Source organism: Pipistrellus hanaki (assembly GCF_964339955.1).
Source record: "Pipistrellus hanaki genome assembly, chromosome: 10".
NCBI classification, from domain to species: Eukaryota; Metazoa; Chordata; class Mammalia; order Chiroptera; family Vespertilionidae; genus Pipistrellus; species Pipistrellus hanaki.
This window is the reverse complement of record NC_140512.1, coordinates 54125113-54144869: the sequence shown is the minus strand read 5'-3', so window position 1 is coordinate 54144869 and position 19757 is coordinate 54125113. Positions and strand designations below refer to the sequence as shown.

At 43.9% G+C, this 19757-nt stretch overlaps 2 long non-coding RNA genes across 4 annotated transcripts in view; one reads left to right on the top strand and one right to left on the bottom strand.

Annotated features, from left to right (window-relative positions):
* LOC311629143 overlaps positions 1–19757 on the bottom strand; it is a 164009-nt gene that overhangs the window by 93735 nt on the left and 50517 nt on the right. Inside the window, exon 5 of one of the 3 annotated variants that reach the window (XR_014796158.1) lies at positions 6417–6571. The exons of the other annotated variants lie outside the window; for them this stretch is intronic. This is a non-coding gene — a long non-coding RNA (uncharacterized lncRNA). The remainder of the gene's footprint in view (positions 1–6416; positions 6572–19757) is intronic. 3 annotated transcript variants of the gene reach the window in all.
* Positions 6583–17550, top strand: LOC311629144. The gene is made up of 2 exons (XR_014796161.1): positions 6583–11462; positions 11671–17550. It is a non-coding gene; the product is annotated as an uncharacterized lncRNA (long non-coding RNA).

Here is a 19757-nt window from a genome sequence, read left to right as displayed (position 1 = left end):
GTTTGAAATGAGATGAAACTGAGTTTGCCTAGCAGATTAGGGACCTGCATTAGTTAGAACTAGTGACAGGAACCCCCAAGTATCAGTGGCTTCAACAAGAGAAGTTTTTCTTTCTTTCTCAGGAAAAAGTCCAGGAAGGTGATGTCACTTCCATCTATTTTGTTGCTCTACCATGAGTGACCTCAACTTTATGGTCCAAGAGGGTGGCATTCTCATTCCAGAGAGCAAAATGGGACAAGGGCAGCCACACCAATATTTAAGGCTGTCATCCATTCCAAATGTCTGGGCTCCTATGTTGCACAGGTTAAGTATTTTCAAAATGACCCTTGCCTGGATGGTATGGCTCAGCGGTTGAGCATCGACCTATGAACCAGGAGGTCAGGGTTCGATTCCCGGTCAGGGCCATGCCTGGGTTTTGGGTTCGATTCCCGGTCAGGGCCATGCCTGGGTTTTGGGTTCGATCCCCGGTAGGGAGCATGCAGGAGGCAGCCAATTGATGATTCTTCCCTTCCTCTCTCTTAAATCAATAACAACTTTTTTTTTTTTTTTAATTATCCTTGCCTTTGCAAAGTGCTGCCTTAAACTTCTACAACAAAAAAGATTTCCTTTGTCATATACACAGGTTAGGACATAGTTTCTCCCCTTCATTTTCTTTCCTGAAAAAGTACAGATCCAAGCAACTTGCTTCAATAGGAAAAAAAAGCAAACACACACACACACACACACACACACACACACACACACACAATTGTGGGGAAATCACGGGTTCTGTTTTCAAAAACTGAGAAAGACTTCACTTTTCCTGCACAGGCAACTCCATTTTTGAGGTCGTGGTCTCTTGGAAGCTGAAATACAGAGGCTTGATGGTGGAAAAAAAGCAGCTCTGTCCCCACAGCCCAGTGCCCACACTGCTGGACCTCCCCTCCTCTTGGTCACTGTAAGGTGAGGATGGGGAGGAGAAGGGACAGTGTGGACTATGACATCCATACTCAGTGCCCATGTGACTCACATGTGGGCAGTATGTGCTGAATAGGCTGTGGTGCATTGCTAGTCAAATTAAGCTCAATTAATGCAAGTGTTCATCTTGTTTAAAAGACGAACTGAAGCAGGGTGCCCCAGACCTAGAACAATTTCTTTTCAACCTCATCTTTCAGGGCTACTTATCTCCTAGAGCAGGTGTGGGGAACATTTTATCTACCAGGGGCTATTTATAACATCATTTGCAGGCTATACAAAAATATCACCTTAAAAATTAACCTGCTATATTTGCTCAAACATATAATTAACTCAACCCTCATGCCTTGGCGGGGCCAGACCACATGATTCTGGGGCCTTATATGGCCCATGGGCCAGGCGTTTTCCATCCCTGTCCTAGAGTTTTTAATTGGCATTTCCTGAGCTGTGTTAACTTTGCATGGGAAAAAAAAATAAATCAGTACTAGGAATATTTTCCTTCTAAATGTATTAAATTATGTGTATAAAACTGTTTTAAGTAGCTTTAATGGCTGCAAAATAACAAGCCCGTAAGAAATGGCGTACTCACCTCAGTCCTGGCGTACCAGAAGGCCTGCTGAGGATGCATCTGATGGTCACATGAAACCTCTGCCAGCCCTGGGCTCTTATTCAACTGGATAATTAATTATTTCTGTCCCAAGCGACCTTTACCTTCTAAACAAGCTATTCTGCATCCTGCACACATTTTAAGGATGTTTTTATTTTTCCCTTCATTATTTTATTTATTGATTTTTTTTTTTTACTAAGTAATACAAGCACATAGTTACAAGGTACATAAAGAAAAGGCTGTTCATTCTCTGTTCTATCCATATCTCCCTCTCATACTATTCCCCTCAACACAGAATGACTCCTACGGTTTCTTGTAAATTCATGCAGATTATGTACTAACATAAATACAGGCTGTTTTGCACAAAAAGATGCATTTCCAATATTCTATTATCTTGTCATTTTAATTTTTCGTCAGCACTCATTGTAACTTCCGTTACTGAGCACTTCCTATTCTACACTGAACAGTAGCATCTGCTGTTACAGACAGGTACTGTTTGACAGTACGTGCGCATCACCAATCATCACATCCATTCATCTCGTCCAGTAACACTCTATCCTTGAAAAGCTATGACACGCACTGACCACTAGGGGACAGACACTCAATGCAGGAGCTGCCTAGCTGCAGTGACTTGGCAGCGGTGGATCTTGGGTAACACACCCTGAAACCAGACAGGAGGGAGCCCTCGTGATTCCACCTTTGGCTGTGGGTTATGTTGTTGCTGAAGCACTGTCAGCCCAGAATCTGGTTCACTGCACACTTGCATTTGCATTCCACACCATGTACAACAACAACTTTGCAGAGTGCCCTCTCGCACTCTGGGACCCCTGGTGGGGTGTCAAGAGAGCCGGTTTCAGCCCCATCCCTGCAAGCCAGGCCAAAGGGCCCCACCTGCTGAAGGGACCCCCGTTCATTCCAGAGATGCTGGGGAAGGACCAAGGGATGTTGGCTCCAAGGGGTGTCTGGCCCATCCTGCCCAGTCCTGCCCCACCAGCCACCTTCTAATTAATTTCCTTTCCAAGTACCGGTACATGAATCAGTGCACTGGGTCACTAGTTTGATTATAAAATCAATTTCATGGAACACCTACCAACATTTTCCTCTACTGACACCACTCATCCTGCTCTTTCCTCATCTCAAGAAATGGTACCTTCCTTCACCTAGCTGCTCAGTCTAAAAATCACAGAATTATCCTTGGCTCTTCCTTCTTTCATACTCCACAAATGATCTATTAGCAAACTGTACCATTTCTACTGTCAAAGTCCCCAATCTAACCACCTCTTCCAACCCTACTGCTACCAGGTGTCAGCCACCAACCCCTCTCCTCTCACCTAGACCACACCACGCTTCCCCCTTGTCCCACCTCCCCCAGCATCCCAAGTGTCTATCTACAATTAAAACTCCTGACACAACCTTCCCCTGCTCAGAAAGGCTCCCTATGCCCTGAGAATCACATCTAAACTGGCCACCAGTTTAGGGCCTTAAAGGGACCCCGTGCTTATCCTCCATCTTCACTTCCAAATGCTCTCTCCTCCATTGCCCATCTGCTCCAGCAGCAACGCGGGGGCCACAGAGCTGTTCCTCGGACATGCCAAGCACAGGCTCATCTCAGGGCCTCTGAACTGCAATTCCCTGTGCCTGGAAACTCTTCACTGCACTCGGTGAATGAATGAATGTTTGTGTTCTCCCAGGATTTAGGTATGAAAGCCCTAACACCCAAGGTGATGAATTTGGAGGTGGAGCCTCTGAGGGCGGTTAGGTCATGAGCATGGAGCCCTCGTTATTGGGATTAGTGCCCTTATGAAGAGACATGAGACAGGTGGTCTCTCTCCTCCGTGAGGACACAAGAGGGTGGCCATCTGAAGCCTGGAAGAGGCGCTCACCAAGGACCCGCCCGTGCTGGCACCCCCATCTCAACCCCAGCCTCCAGGACTGTGAGAAACAAATGTCTGTTGCTGTTAAGCCTCCCAGCCTATGGTATTTCTGTCCTGGCAGCACAAGCTGACTAAGACACTCGGGTCTTTGTTAAATGTCACCTGCTCTGAAAGACCTGATGACTTAGCCGAAATACCCACAAGCCCTTTCCCTCCCATTTCCCCCTCTCCCTTTCCTCGGCTGCACTTTTCTTCACTGCGTTTCCGTTTCCTATCATCTGGCATCGGGTCACGTTTGCTGGGTGCCTCCCACTCCAAAAAACGCTCGAAATGGGCCGAGAGGCCGTGTTGTGACCTGCCCTATCCTCAGTAGGCAGAATGGTGCCTGGCTGGAAGGAAAGCTTAATAAATATTTACTGAATAAATAACTAGTTCTCAAAATAGTCTCTCAAAATAATCTGTTTTTTTGTTTGTTTGTTTGTTTGTCTAGAAAAAAAAAAAACAATAAAAACAAAGGAGCCAAAGTGGGAGAGGGTAGGAACCATTACGATCAGAGCAGAGGGAACAGCTCTCTGAAAAGCACAGAAGCAGGGCCACAATGCAGGGCCAGGCCAGCGGGCCTGAGCAGCTCCTGTCCTCAGGGAGAAGCGGAGGTGCGGTCCCAGCTAACTGCGATAGGTGTAACCGGGCTATTAAAGTTAAACTACTATTTCCAGCGATCTAGAAAGCAGTTCCTATAATCCCCTTTCAGATGCAAGGCACTTAAAATGTCAAACCCAAGGTGAAATATTTTAAGGTGTGAATTTGAAGTTGGCTCTTAAGAAAGTAACAGAGGGGCAAATACAATCATTTGGTGAGAATATGTCACACAGGAGACACGCAGTGCTAACAAATGCACTATAAACTGAATGAAGGCAGCATAATGTTCAGGCAGAAGACAGACACTGCCTTCCAGCAATCATACTGAACCCAATGGAGGAATCAAAACACCACATCACATAAATTTTAGCCAGTTAATTCTCCAATTCCTCGCTGAGGCTAATGGTCAGTGGTACAGTCCCTTATGTGTCTTGAATTCTGTTATTTGTGGCCCGCCCTCTGAAAGATGTGGGGAATAGAAAAACTGTTCACAGTAGTGAAGAGCATGAGCTCTGCAGCCCACACTGAGACTACAGTCCCCCTATGTGCCTCCTGTTTAAGAGATTGAGCAAATGCTTTCCTTTCCCAGAGCCTCAGTTTCCTCCCCTGTTGTATTGGATATAACCAACAATCTTCAGGATTTTTAAAAAATTATATAAAACTAGGGGCTCAGTGCATTAATTCATGCACCTTGAAAGGAACCTTGGTCTATGAGGCTGTGGTAGGCTTAGGGGTGGGTCTCGGCCATCCTCTGCACTCCTCCCACCATGGGCCCGGTCCCCTGTCTGCCACAGCCCTGCTCCTAAAGCCCCACTCCTGCTGCTTCCACATGCTGACCTGACGGCATAGGCCCCACTCACACCTGCTGACGGCACGGTGTGATTGGGGCCAGTGCCATCAGTGGGTGCGGGTTGTGGGTGCTGCCCTGATTGCCCTGCAGGAGCAGGAGGTGGTGGAGAAGCCCTCAGCGGTGATTAGGGCCAGCAGCCACCACTCACACCCGCTGATGGTGCCAAATGATTGGGACTGGCGCTGGGCACCAGCAACTGGTGTGAGTGGGGTCAGCACAGGCAGCAGGTGCAAGTGCCGGGCAGGACTGTGGCATCCGGGAGCAAAGAACTTTCAGTAACCACCAGAGGCTCACACCGATGACAGTAACCGGCGCCCTACTTTGGTCTGATGTCCCCACTCACCTGCTCCACCATCCTGCTGTGGCCAAAGCCCACCATGTTCTGCACACACCCCCTGGTGGTCAGTGCACATCATAGTGACCTGTTGTTGTTCCACCATTCGGTCTATTTGCATATTGGCCTTTATTATATAGGGTTACGTATATGAAATGCTCCGTAAGGACTTGAATAGTACTTATGATAATGTGTTGGAATTACTATAACCATTTGATGTTTCTTTTTTTTTTTAATGTATTTTTATTGATTTTTTTTACAGAGAGGAAGGGAGAGAGATAGAGAGCTAGAAATGTCGATGAGAGAGAAACATCGACCAGCTGCCTCTTGCACACCCCCCACCGGGGATGTGCCCACAACCAAGGTACATGCCCTTGACCGGAATCGAACCTGGGACCTTTCAGTCCGCAGACCAACGCTCTACCACTGAGCCAAACCGGCTTCGGCCATTTGATGTCTCTTATGATCACAAGAGTGTTATTCTCACAGTCTGTATCCCCAAGTGTCCAGCTCTGGATCAGAAGAGTTAATAAATCAGTGAATAATGTCTACTAAATATCCATGTTTTTATGTGAAAGCCAACCAAAGAAAGGTGGCAGGAGGGAAGAGGGAAAAAAACCTGAAAGGAATATAGAGCCTCCCACGGCAGCAGGTGGGGGTGGCGGCATTTATAAGGACAATAGGAACGTGGGCAGCAAGCTGCAAGCCGCCATCAGCACCGCAGCGTCAGCACACAGAGGCACAGAACAGAGCACACCTGAGGCTTTCTCGGCAGGAGGGGGCCCAGAATCCACAAAGGCACCGGTGAGCTACACCTAAGACAGCTCTTTAGAACACAGTAATAATAAAACTGATCTATCTGGGAAATTCCCGCCCACTTCTAATCTGAAAGATGCCAATCAAACCTTTCCCTCTATGGACTATTTCTGCAGAGTGCAAAATGACTCAGCAGCAAGGAAGATGGCGGCTGTGCACGGGCTGGCACAGCATCTAGCTAAGATGCAGAGTGAGGCCCATGCACACTCACACACAGCACACGAGAGCCGGGGGCCCTGCCACGCTGCAGTAAATCCCAGCTTCCCTCCAGCAGAAGGCAAACGACAGAAGCACAAAAAATGTTTTACCGCACTTAAAGAGAAAACAGACATCAGTACTTGCCTTTTGACGGAAGACGGTTTGACAGAGGTGAAACCAGGAAAGATGACTCAGGCAGTGCGAAAGGAGAAAAACCAGGAGGTCGTCAGGCGGTTGCCAGGGGACAGAGAAGGCTCAGTGGCAGGTGGGAGGGAGCCCTGCTGCAGGAATCCACCTGACTAGAGTAAGGGGGGAGGAGAGCATCATACATCTGGAGAGTGAATTCGCTTAGCAACGGTCACTATGCACAATCAGAATGACAGCAATCCAAGTAACATGATGCCACTACTGCCCAGTGCTTGCAATCCCGTATTTATGCAAGCAGATACCAATTGCTCAGTTGTATGATTTTCTCCCACCCTGCTCAGCAGCCCAGGTGCAAGCAAAAGGACAACATGGTCAGGATGTGTACGACTTTGGCCAAAGAGTGATTTAAAATCTGGAGTCTACGTTGGAGGGATGTGAAGATAGGAAAGAACTGATGGGTAGCTACAAGCAATGCTCTCACCAAAAGAAGCAAAATGCACTAGCAGTCTCGGTGAAATCAAAGGAGAGGCGGGGTGTAACTGTGAGGGATGAGGTGGATGGACAGGTGGGTGAGATCAAACAGGCAATTTCTGCCTGACTTATCTGAGCCACGAGTAGACAAGGTCTAGGGAGTGGGGAGCTGGGGAAAGCTGGGGAGAAGGTCATAGGTGATGAGAAGCCCAAAACTCATGCAGTCAGGGAAGTGAGTGGCTTATCCAATGAAGTGGGTCAGGTGGAGAACAGGTGTCAGTAGGCAGTGGGAGTGAAGAGAAAGCCGGCAGGCAATGGTCGCACGGGAGCAAAGGATGGTTATACACATGGCTGATGCTGGAAAGAGCACCTTCCTTGTTACAGGATGGTGGAAGTTGGGCACCACCAATTCTAAGTTGAGTGATTTTGTATCTCTATAGTGATAAATCTAACTACCTAACTGACAAGTAATCTTTAATCTGAAAGATGTAAATAAATATTTCCCCTCCTTATAAACAAAATAAGTACTAGTAGTCTATTTCTATAGATTGCTATAGGTTTCCAAAAATAAAATCTTCAGTGATTGGGGAACTCACCTTTAAAAGGGGTCGTGCATTTACCCACATGCTTCCAGAGTGTACGTAAATTAATCATTTCTGTTAGAATTTTTAAGTGCCAAGTTTCTATCATACTTTACACCAACTGGAACCAAAGGTTTAGCTTTAAATGGGAATCTATTTTCCTTGTCTTTTATATTAAAGACTCACGGATGGTATATTTTTTACACTCCCCATCTCCCAAAATTTTGTCACCAATTCAACTGATGAATCCCCTTATGATGCAGCATTTTGTGTTACTAAATAAGCACTTTATGGCTCCTCTACTCTTCTGAATAGACTCACTCAGGTACTGTCTCCTTTGGGAAAATGCCATTGATAGCCACTCTTCTAGTCCCCATTTTCCCAGATGGATGTTCCCAGTGCTGCCAGAGTGCTCCCTGAACAGCTGTTAATGCACTTAATGCATTTGTGCTTGTCCATAAAAAGAAGCTTTATGACCTTAGACACACAGTTAGCTTCCCTGGGCCTTAAATTACTCATATGGAAAATAGAAAAAATAATAGTAGCAACCTATAGGACTTTTGTATCAATTCACAAGTTAAAATTAATGTCTAGAAGGCACTTAGAACAGTGCCTGGCATGAATAGTAAGTATTACACAAGTTTTTATTTTATTTTATGATAATATTTATTTGACTGTCTCTCCTTTTGGACTTGTCAGCATCTTTAAAATGGAGACAAGACCTTAATCTCCGTATCCCCAATGCCTTGTAGTGGTGACTGGTAAATGGGAGAAACTCAGCATTATATAAGTCCATTAACAAATAATTTTTTTTTAATCTCACAAAAGTGTAGGTATTAAAAGTGATAAGTCACCCTGGCCACTGATCTTAGTGATTAGAGCATTGGCCCTCACAATCTCAAGTTCAATTCCTGGGTCAAGGGAATGTACCTGGGATGCAGGATGGATCACTGCCCTGATTGGGGCATGTGCAGGAGGCAACCAATCAATGTCTCTCTCACATTGATGTTCTCTCTCTTTCTCTCTCTCTCTCTCTCTCTCTCCCTCCCTCTCTCTCTCTCTCTCTCTTTCTTTCTCTCTCTCTTCCTCTTTGCCCTCCCTTCCACTCTCTCTAAATATCAATGGGTGGGTGGGGGAGAGAATATCCTGGGTTAATGATTACCAAAATTAAAAATAAAATGATAAACCAAAGTATTGCCCTGTTTATAACCCACCATGTTTAAGAATAACTTAAGACCATTCATAAATTATAGCCTGGCATTTCAGATATGTAATTAAATGAAACAAGTTAGAATTAAGGGTAGAACTGCACCATTAATATCACTAAACTGTCGGTGTCAAAATGGCCTTCTTCAGAATGAAGTGCACTTATTCACTTTTCACTTTTGCTGCAGAAAACAGCATCCAGAGCCTTGGCTCCAGAACACGACTTGCTCCCATCATTTCTTCCTCAGCTCGAGGGGGGAGGAAAAAACAGCAAAGTCGCCCACTTAATCTGCCACATGTCTGCAAGAGAGTCTCAAAGTTGGTGGTGGTAGGAGGATCAACGGGGGCGTTCAAAAGAAAATTCAAATTTTGGGGGCTACAAGCCCCAAATTCTCCTAAAGTCCCCAGGGGCTCAGAGCAGGGAGCTGGCCCCTTTCCAGATTTCATTCTGTGTTTCACATTTCTTCCCATCGCCTGACCCAGGGCCATTACGTAATCCTCTTTAAAAGTAGCACTGCTACTCGTTCAATATTTTGGTTCTTGTCAGATTATTTCTAGCACCACTGACAATGAGTCTGTCAGGTAACTAGTAGGACTTTCCTCTTTCCTTGGTGCAGGGAAATAAGCCACTGTACTCTTTAAAATAGAATCTCAGGCAAGCCCGTGTTAAATAAAGACTAGGAGTGTTAGTGTTTCACAGGGTAGAAATGTATGTGATGTCCTTGCCGACATCCGAGCAGAAGCCTCTATGAAAAGGAGGAGGGAAGAGTTGGAGGAAAATCTTCAGCAAATAAATCCCGGCTGTCTGCTTGGCAGGAAGAGCTCCTCGTTCCTCCTTCCGGCCAGCCGGCCTACAGAGCAGTAGGGGGCAGTCCTCTAAGACAGAATAGAATGCCTAAGGCACTGGGGCAGATAAATATAAATCTGAGCACTGAGAGAAGAAACAAATGGTTAAAAAAATTCTCCACATCCTGGAATGTCTACTGATGAGGACACACTCATGCAAGCTCCTGAAAAGATGATCCGCTTTTCCAAACAACTTCACAGCCAAACGAAATCACTTGAAGCGTCAACTTTTTCCTGCTTTCCCAAATGAGCCAGCATTATATATGTACATGAACGTTCTCATCAGAGAAAGAGCATTCAAAAGGTAAGGATAAAGCACAGCACATCTTAATGGTGTTTTTTTTATAATTAATTGTTAAGCTTTTCATTTACTTATTTTAAATGAGAAAAGGAAAACTGAGATCTCAATCTGATGATAGGGATTGCATCTGAGGATTAAAATATCCAAGTGCCTACTTCTTAATTCCTCCTCTTTTAGTACTGCATAAATGGTTGCCTAGGAGACCTTCTGACTGGGTGAAGAGGCTCAAATGAGCTCTCATTTCCACGCCTGCAGGTATGACTCACTACCTTTGCTCCCACAAGTAAGTCCTTCTGCGTTCTTAGAGCCAGATATTTTTTGCAACCTACATGATATTAGAAAAGCAAAAGGAGAATAATTATTCATTTCGAATGCAGGTTTCTAACAGGAATAAAAGTTGAAGACAATGATCTATTCACATCGAGCGCAGAAGAAAATGAATATTCTCAAATATGCCCGTGTAATCTGTATCAGATAATTGCGGAGTGTTATTTTTAGGGCACTATGTTGACATGACAGTGATTAAACGTTACAATAAAAGAGAACAGAGAAGACATTGAAATACTAAGGCCACAGGAACACCAAAGGCGAACTGAGGGATATGGCCTCCCAAATCCCTGGAGACCACCCTGAGGTCAGGCTTCCTCGCTTTTCTTGCAGCCTGGTTACACTCTGCCCCCGGACCCGTAAATAGGACCGGAAAGGCAGCTTAGGTCACCACATGCCAACAGATGTGCAGCCTGGGCAAGGGCACCTCTGAAGATTGTTCTAACCACCGCAGATGCACTGATGGAGGCTGCAGTAGATCCAGCCAAGTGGACTTCTAAGGAAGGCAGAACCGTTCGTAATTAGCAGTAAATGAGAGCAGGAATAACGGACAACAGCCTCAAGGCTAAGGCTGAGGTCAGGTGATACCTGGTTCTAAAACTGCTTGGAATTTTTGTTTTTTTTCTTTTTTTAATGCCCCCCTTTGTCCACACTCCTTTGCAATGAGACAGGAACTGTCCTCCCATCGAAAAGGTGAAGTCTATCTCTCCACTCCTTTGGATCTGGTCTCGTGCTGGGCCTGCTTAGATGAATACAATGGGAAGGTGGCCTGGAGCAGGTTCTGAGCCAGCAGGAAAGTTCTTAGCAGCGTCTTCTTTCTGAAACTGCTTCTGGGACCTCAGGACACAGATGGAACCAGCGGGAGATGGAGGGGGCAGAAATTCTGGAAATTTTACCACCAGAGGAGAAATACAGAGGATTTTAGAGAAAAAGCCCGCCTCCCTCTCCCCAACCAAGGGCCCTGACTCCTTTTGCCGAGTTCTCACCATCTGGCTGCTTCATCTACCTTCTTTTCATCATCCTCTTAAGAACTTCATCTCTCTTTTACTGTGGTAAGAACAAACACTATCTAAATTATAACACTCCACTCCAGCTCCGGCGAGGGAGGGGTAGGGAAGACTAGAGGCAGAGAAAGCCACAGGCCGCGCTCAGAGCCCGCATCCTTTTTCCCTAGGCAGCTACACTATTCTGCTCCCCGCTGTCCCTGCCGCTCCAGCCTCACGCTGAGGGCTGGGCATTCAAACTCCCTCTCAGTGGCTCCCTGTGCCTTCGGGATAAAAACTGAACCCTGGAAACTTTCTGCACTCTAGAGTAGGGGTGTCGAACTCAATCAGAGAAGGGGCTAAAATCTAAAATCCAGCCTAAATCATGGGCCGAATGGTTTACTGAACAGTCATAAACTGACAATGTCATAAACTGACAGCAGAGTGCAGTGATGACAGCGCGGTGCGGGTCACAATGCAAGGCCTGGCGGGCTGGATTTGGCCCGCGGGCCTTGTGTTTGACACATGTGCTCTAGAGTGACCCTGAACCTGAAAGAGAAAAACTGTCCCGATCCTGGTCTGCAACAGAGAAGCAAGTTGCCTGCTCTCTATCTAATTCATGATACCCTAGTACAGTGGTTGGCAAACTGCGGCTCGCGAGCCACATGCAGCTCTTTGGCTTCTTGAGTGTGGCTCTTCCACAAAATACCACGTGCAGGCACGGGAAACTTCGTGGCCCATGCACAGGAGTCGGTTTTCGGCTCTCAAAAGAAATTTCAATCGTTGTACCGTTGATATTTGGCTCTGCTGACTAATGAGTTTGCCAACCACTGCCCTAGTGGGAAGACACAACAGCATTCCCATTGAAATGTTTTGTGTTTTTCTAATGAACTTTAAAAAAATTAAGACTTGTTCTAGAGAACTCATTACCATCCACCCAGCTGACTGTCAACTCTAAGTTAGAGTCTACGGACTTTTAGTGATGAGTTAGTCATTCTTTTCTCCTACAGTATGTCCCGACCAACAGCGAATCTACCAGGGGCCTCTTCCTTGCACTGCAAAAACTGTAATAAAACGTTGACACATACTCATAACTAAACTGTTTGAGAAATTTTCTTTACTAAACCCTAACCTCAAGTTGGTCCTGTGTCAGTTCCTCCGAAATTATTGGCCTTGAGGGTCAGGGCTGCAGGCTTCCCGATCCGAGATGCACCCGCATTGCACGCCCTGTGTCTCAGGGGACTGGAAGCTTACTGACAGCACTGGCCTTATTTCTGTACCCCCATCTCATCACAGAACCTGGTTCAAAATGAGCACGTAACAGTCCTAGCTGGGTGGCTCAGCTGTCTGAAGCACTGTCCCCTACAACAAAAGGTTGTGGGTTCGAATTCCCAGCCAGGGCACACACTCTGCTTGTGAATTCTATCCTCACTGAGGTACGTACAGGAGGCAACCAATCAATGTCTTTCTCGTGTCAATGTCTCTCTTTCTCCCCTCTCTAAAGTCAATAAAAACACATTTTTTTCAAAATGAGCATGTAATAAATGTTTAAAGAATTAATGTTAACTTAGGGCAGGAATCAACTCCACTTCTAGATGTTCTGAGTTTGGAATAAGTCCAAAACAGATAAGATAGCTTGATATGAAGATTGTGATTTCTGGATCACAGTGTTAGAGAGACAAAGCTGGAAGAAAAAAAAAGTACTAAAACAGATCATCCCTCTGCAGCCTAGAAGCCACACACCATCCCTATGCAGGCTAGAAGCCATCCCTAAGATGCAGCCTGGTTCTGCAGACAGCCTCCCTCAGGACAGGGCTGGACTGGAAGCCAGGAGGCAGCCCATGTGGCCTCTCCTGCAAACCAGCACAGAGTAGGGGCGTGAGGACTGGCTCGAGTCCCTCTGAAAAGCACAGACAGGCAAACAGGCAGTGGTTTAAATATAAAATTTCAGGAAATTTTACAACCGGAGGAAAAGTACAGAGGGTTTTAGAGAAGAAGAAAAATTCAAAGCGGGGGAGGGGGAGGTAAAAGCAAGATAACAATTTTAAAGCATCCTTACAAAGATGAATCTTCTTGAAATAAACACATAAAAATTCATTTTTTCATGCAAATACATTAAGTCCTCTATTAGATGTAAAGGCCTGAGAGAACCTGGCAAATTCAAGAGAGACTATTTTCTATTTGTTTATTGGCTTTGGATGGGGGTTGGAGGACTTCTCAGTGCCCCAAGGGAAACACAGCCTCGGCTCCTGCCCATCTCCTGCCATCGGCCCCATGTCTGTGCACTCTCCTAAGGAACACCCCACTGAAGCCGGCATCGCGCTGGGCGGAGACCGGGCAGGCAGACACCCAGGGACTCTGCCTTCTCTCTACAAGTTACCAGCCTTCCTGTCACTTACGAAGACTTCCATTTGGTGCCGAATTTTGCAAGTGTGCTTGCAGAGTCCAGTGAGTGGGCGGCAGGGGGTTGCTGCTGGGGTTTCTCCCGTGTTCCTGGGGGGACAGGGAGACTGAGCAAACAGGCGTGTACACGGAACCCTGTCCCCACGGAAGCCATGGGTCCTCTCCCAGAAGCCCGGGAAGGTCCAGGCACAGCACAGGTGGTCCACACAGATGTTTTTTGACGGACTTTCTCTGAGTGTTCTAATTCCACACGCTCGGCCTCGGCTCTTCATCCCAGTATATTTCCCCCCACATGGCTCCACATTTATCATCTTTTTAAAGATCGCTTCAAGAAAGTGACTGAGCCGAAACCGGTTTGGCTCAATGGATAGAGCGTCGGCTTGGGGACTGAAGGGTCCCGGGTTCGATTCTGGTCAGGGGCATGTGCCTTGGTTTCGGGCACATCCCCAGTAGGGGGTGTGCAAGAGGCAGCGATCGATGACTCTCTCTCATTGATGTTTCTAACTCTCTATCTCTCTCCCTTCCTCTCTGTACAAAATCAATAAAATATATTTAAAAAAAAAAAAAAAGAAAAAGAAAAAAGAAAGTGACTGAACAGTGGCTGCGGGGAAGCACCCCTGCCAGGTCTGAGCATGGAAACATGCCTGACTGCAGGCAGCACGGGAGCCTGCGGGCCCCGGGAGGGCAGCCTGATGCGGAAAGGGCAGGCACAGGCCTCCTGCCTCCGAAACCCGGGAGTTTTCCTTGCTCACTGCAGAAAAAAGCCAGGATACAGCCACAGGGCTGATGCTTAATAGGCCTTTAGCCTGCCTGAGAACAAACTGGTTTTTTAGATTTCATTTCACCATGCTCGGCCTTTCCCAATCTTGCACCCCCACACGTAGAAAAAAGAATGAGTCATGTCAAAACTCACAGGACACTGAACGGCCCTCACAACGGAGTTATCAGGCGTGTGCAGCACTAACTCTGCACTACGTTCTTCACATACATGAAAACCTAAAGGCGGCTTCTTTTAGCACACTGGGAATCCCCCCACGAGGAGCGTAAGAATCTGTTGAGAGACTGAAAGCAGAATTGAGGGGCCAGGAGAAGGATTTCCCCTGTGGTTGATTAAAAGCACTCTTCTGTTTTTGAGTTGTCATACCAAGAAACCATGAAGTGAGCCCCCAGTACTGGACTAACACTGACAAAGACAAAATACTGTATCACACGCAAAATAATTTCTTAAATAAGTTCACAATAATGAGAAGAAACATGATGTTCTAACATTTTGGAAATAGACCTTAACTGGTCCACCTTAACGAAACGTTGGCAACTACATATGAAATTAAATGTCTGGAAATGTGGATTTGCAAAATTGGTCATTTTTGGCATCATAAACTTTATTACAAGGTTTGTTTTTTGAAACAGTAAGTTACCTTAGAGCACATAAGATGATTCAACATCATATTTATAATTTTAAGAACATTCAATTATATGCTAAAACAGTAATTTATTCTTTCATTCTTATTTAGAAATGGACCTGAAGTGAAAATTCAAGGTCATTTGAGTTGAGCACAAAAGAGTAATCAGCCCAAAATAATCAAATTCATTGAGAATTTCGCCTCATGAAAAACACAACAACGAGCAACCTGTAATCTGAACTTCTAAGGTTCGGCTACTTTATAGGTAGCAGAGGTGTGTGTGGGGCTAAACCATCTGTTATGATGTCAGAATATGTGTCAGAAAGCATTTAAAAACGCACAAATCTTTAAGGCCATTACACACAGAGAAAAGCTGCTGTCAAATGCGTTAGAATAAAACTATTTTGGTGCATTGATTAGATAAGCTTCAGTATGGATAGAATGCTCTTAGGCTAAACTTCCTTCCCCCACAGTAAAAGAAAGATGAGGTTTCCTTATGCTAGAAGAATAAAGCACCAGCTGCAGCCACCTGAGCAGGACGGAGTGGACCAGAGGCACAAGGATGCAAAGTGCAGGGTACGGAGATTCTAAAGTAAAGCCAATAAACCAAGTATATAAGGACTGGAGGAAAGAGTCAACACAGCTAACTACGTCAAATCCTTCTTGGGTCCTAGGCAATTTTTATCAATTCCTAGGGCTTTAAATACAAAATCTACATAGAGTAAAAAATAAATTATAGCCATGGTTCAAATACAACAGGGTACAGATAGAATAAACAATGAACAAAATTCTTTAATTGATGCCTGATAGGCGAGGCTCAGTGATTGAGCATCGACCTATGAACCAGGAGGTCACAGTTTGATTCCCAGTCTGGGCACATGCCCAGGTTGTGGGCTACACCTCCCAGTGTGGGGAATGCTGGAGGCAGCCTTCATCAATGACTCTATCTCATCACTGAAGTTTCTATCTCTCTCTCTTCCTTCCTCTCTGAAATCAATTGAAAAAAAATATTTTTTAAAAATTCTTAAATTGAGTCTACACTCTGCTCAGTGACATACTTCCAAAGAGTAGAGTACGGAAAGGGGTAGGGATAAACTGACAGTGGAGGAGCCTGGCAAACGCTCCCTTGACCAGTTGTCCAAGGTCACATCATCAGAGGTAAGTCATGTCGATTTCAAGTTCCCTTCACACAGTGGGATGAAAATGTCACTTTACCTCTGTGGCCTTCTTTTCAAAAACCCCAGTCTAATAATCAGGAAAACGTAAGAAAACTCCAAACTGAGGGGCATTCTACAAGCATTCCTCAACACTGGCGAGGTCATAAAAAACAAGGCCAAGTCTGAGAAACTGTCACAGGCCAAAGGAAATTAAGGCGACATGACGACAAAATGTAATGTGATTTGCCAGGTAAACCCTGGAACAGAAGAAGGACATTAGGGAAAAAATTAGTGAAATCTGCATAAAGTGTCCATTTTAGTTCATAGTAATATACAATGTTTGTTCCTTAATTTTGACAAATACAACAATGTAAGTCAGCGATTGGAGTAACTAGATGAGGAACATATGGGAACTCTTTACTACCTTTGCAACTTTTCTTCAAATTGAAAATTATTTTAAATAAAGGGTTTACTTAAACTTGTACAAACCGAGCCCACAGCACCACGTAGGGGACTTCAAGTGTGTGTTGCTGCACTGGTCACACCACAAACACAGGCTGGGATCCTGACCGTTCTGGATGCTCACCAACAGACACTTTGGTCAATTTGGAAACCTGTCTGAGATGCCAAGAGACCACAGATGGCATGCATGTGACAAAACAAACATCTCTGAAGGGCCTAACACTTCCATTTGAAGTGAAAAATAGGCAGTCTTATGCAAGAAAGAAGACAAAGGCTGAATGGTCTGGCCTGGAGCCCTGGGTGTTCTGTGAAAGCACATGACAAGCCAGCCTTCATTCTTCACTTAGCACACGCCACTGCCAGAGCCCACGCAGATGTGAGAGCCATGCAGACTTCCCTTCCTACTGACAGGCTTTGTGTACTATTTTTTTTTTTTTTTACCATAAAAAAAAGGTAAATCAGAGAAAAAGTAAGTGTACAGATATTGACTATTTTCAAGAATCTGCTCAGTCAGGTACTGAGCCATGTTGCCTTGGAATTGCTGCTCCACCTAGAAAACATTGTCTTCACAGAATACATGTGTATATATATCTATGTTTAATTGCCTTGAATTTTAATAACAAAAGAAATCTTTGGATTTCTCTTATTTAACTCAAAAGTTCCAGAACTTATAAACTTTCAACAAATATGGTTTATATTTTGTTTGAAAATGTATACTGTACAAATTTAAGAAGATTAAAATCATACCAAGTATCTTTCCCAACCACAATGGAATGAAACTGGAAATGAGTAGCAGAAGAAACACTGTTTATTTGGGAAATAAACAACACACTCTGGAACTACCAATAGGACACAGATGAAATCAAAAGGGAAATCAAAAAATAGTTTGAAAGAAATGAAAACAAAACACAACATACCAAAGTTTATGGGATGCAACAAGAGCAATACTGAGAGGGAAATTTATAGTAGTAAACACCTCAATTAAAAAAAAATCCCAAATAAACAAGCTAACTTTATGCAAATAACTAGAAAAGGAAGAATAAACTAAGCCTAAAGTTAGCAAAAGGAATGAAATAATAAACATCAGAGCAGAAATAAATGAAATAGAGAGTAGAAAGAGAATAGAAAAGAATCAACAAAACAAAGAGATTTTTTTTTTAAAGATCAACAAAATTGACAAACTTTGACAATGAATATGTACAAAAGAGAGGACTCAATAATATCGGAAATGAAAGAGCAGATGTAACTAATGCCACAGAAATAAAAAAGATAACAAACAACTACATACCAACAAATTGGGTAACCTAGAAGAAAAAGGTAAATTCCTACAAACATACAACTAACCAAGACAGAATCAGGAAGAGAAAATGTGAACAAATTTACAACTACTAAGTAGGATGAATCAGCAAAACTTCCCAACAAAGAAAAGCCCAGAACCAATGACTTCACTGGTGAATTCTAGCAAATACTTCAAGTAGTATTAAAGCTACTCTTCTTACATTGGTACAGGCATAAGGACAGATATGTAGACCAATGGAAAGAACAGAGAACCCAGACATAAATCCATGCCTATGCAGACAACTGATCTTCAATAAGGGCACCAAGAATACACAAAGGGGAAAGGACATTCAACTTTAATAAGAAAAACTGACTATCCACATACCTGCGTTAAGAACGAAATTGGACCCTTCTTATGTACCATACACAAAAGTCAACTTAAAATGGGTCAAAGATTTAAACCTAAGACTTGAAACTATAAGACTCCTAGCATAAAACATAGGGGGAAAGTTTTATGGGATTGATTTTGCAACAAAAACAAAACTATTTTTTGAGGAAATTCCATACTGTCTTCCACAGTGGCCGCACCAGTCTGCATTCCCACCAGCAGTGCATGAGGATTCCGTTTTTTCTCCACATCCTCTCCAGCACTTGTCCTTTGATGATTTGTTGATGATAGCCATTCTGACAAGTGTGAGATGGTATCTCGTTGTTTTGATTTGTATCTCTCAGATGATTAGTGACTTTGGGCATGTTTTCATATGTCTCTCAGCCTTCTGTATTTCAAAAAGTGTATTTAGGTCCTTCGACCATTTTTCTTTATTGGATCATTTATCTTCCTTTTGTTAATTTGTATGAGTTCTCTGTAAACTTTGGAGATTAAACCCTTATCTGAAATACCATTGGCAAATATGTTCTCCCATGCATTGGGCTTCCTTATTGTTTTGTTAATGGTTTCTTTTGCTGTGCAGAAGCTTTTTATTTTGATGTAGTCCCATTTGTTTATTTTCTCCTTAATTTCTATTGCCCTAGGAGCTGTGTCTATAAAGATTTAGCTACATCATATGTCTGCTATTTTGCTGCCTATGGAGTCTTGTAGGATTTTTATGGTTTCCCATCTTACATTTAAGTCCTTTAGCCATTTTGAGTTTGTTTTTGTGTATGGTATAAGTTGGTGATCTAGTTTCATTTTTTTGCATGTATCTGATCAAATTTCCCACCACCATTTATTGAAGAGACTGTCTTGATTCCATTGTATGGTCTTGCCTCCTTTGTCAAATATTGATTGAGCATAATGACTTGGGCCAATTTCTGGGTTCTCTGTTCTGCTTCACTGGTCTATATGTCTGTTCTTTTGCCAGTACCAGGCAGTTTTGATAACTGTGGCTTGGTAATATAGCTTGAAACACAATCAGAAAGGATATATACACCCCTATGTTCAAAGCATCACAACTTACAATATCTAAGATTTGGAAACAACCTAAGTGTCCATCAGCAGATGAGTGGATTAAAAAACTGTGATAATCTACACAATGGAATACTATTCCACTATAAAAAAAGAAGGAACTTTTACCATTTGCATGGTAAATGTTCAGCATTTATGCTAAGCGAAATAAGCCAGTCAGAGAAAGATAAATATTATATAATCTCACTCATATGTGGGATATAATCAACATAATTTGATGAAAAGAATAGATCCAGAGACAAATGGTAGAGGGGGAAGGAGTTAGAGAGCAACCAAATATGCATGCATATTAGCATAACCAATGGATACAGACACTGGGGCAGTGAGGGCTTGCCTGGGTGGGAATGGCTGGGAGAAAGGAGACATATGTAAAATTTAGACAATAAATTAAAAAAAAAAAAAACAATTAGGAGACATTAAAAAAGAAAAAAACTAAACAAGAGGGACTACATAAA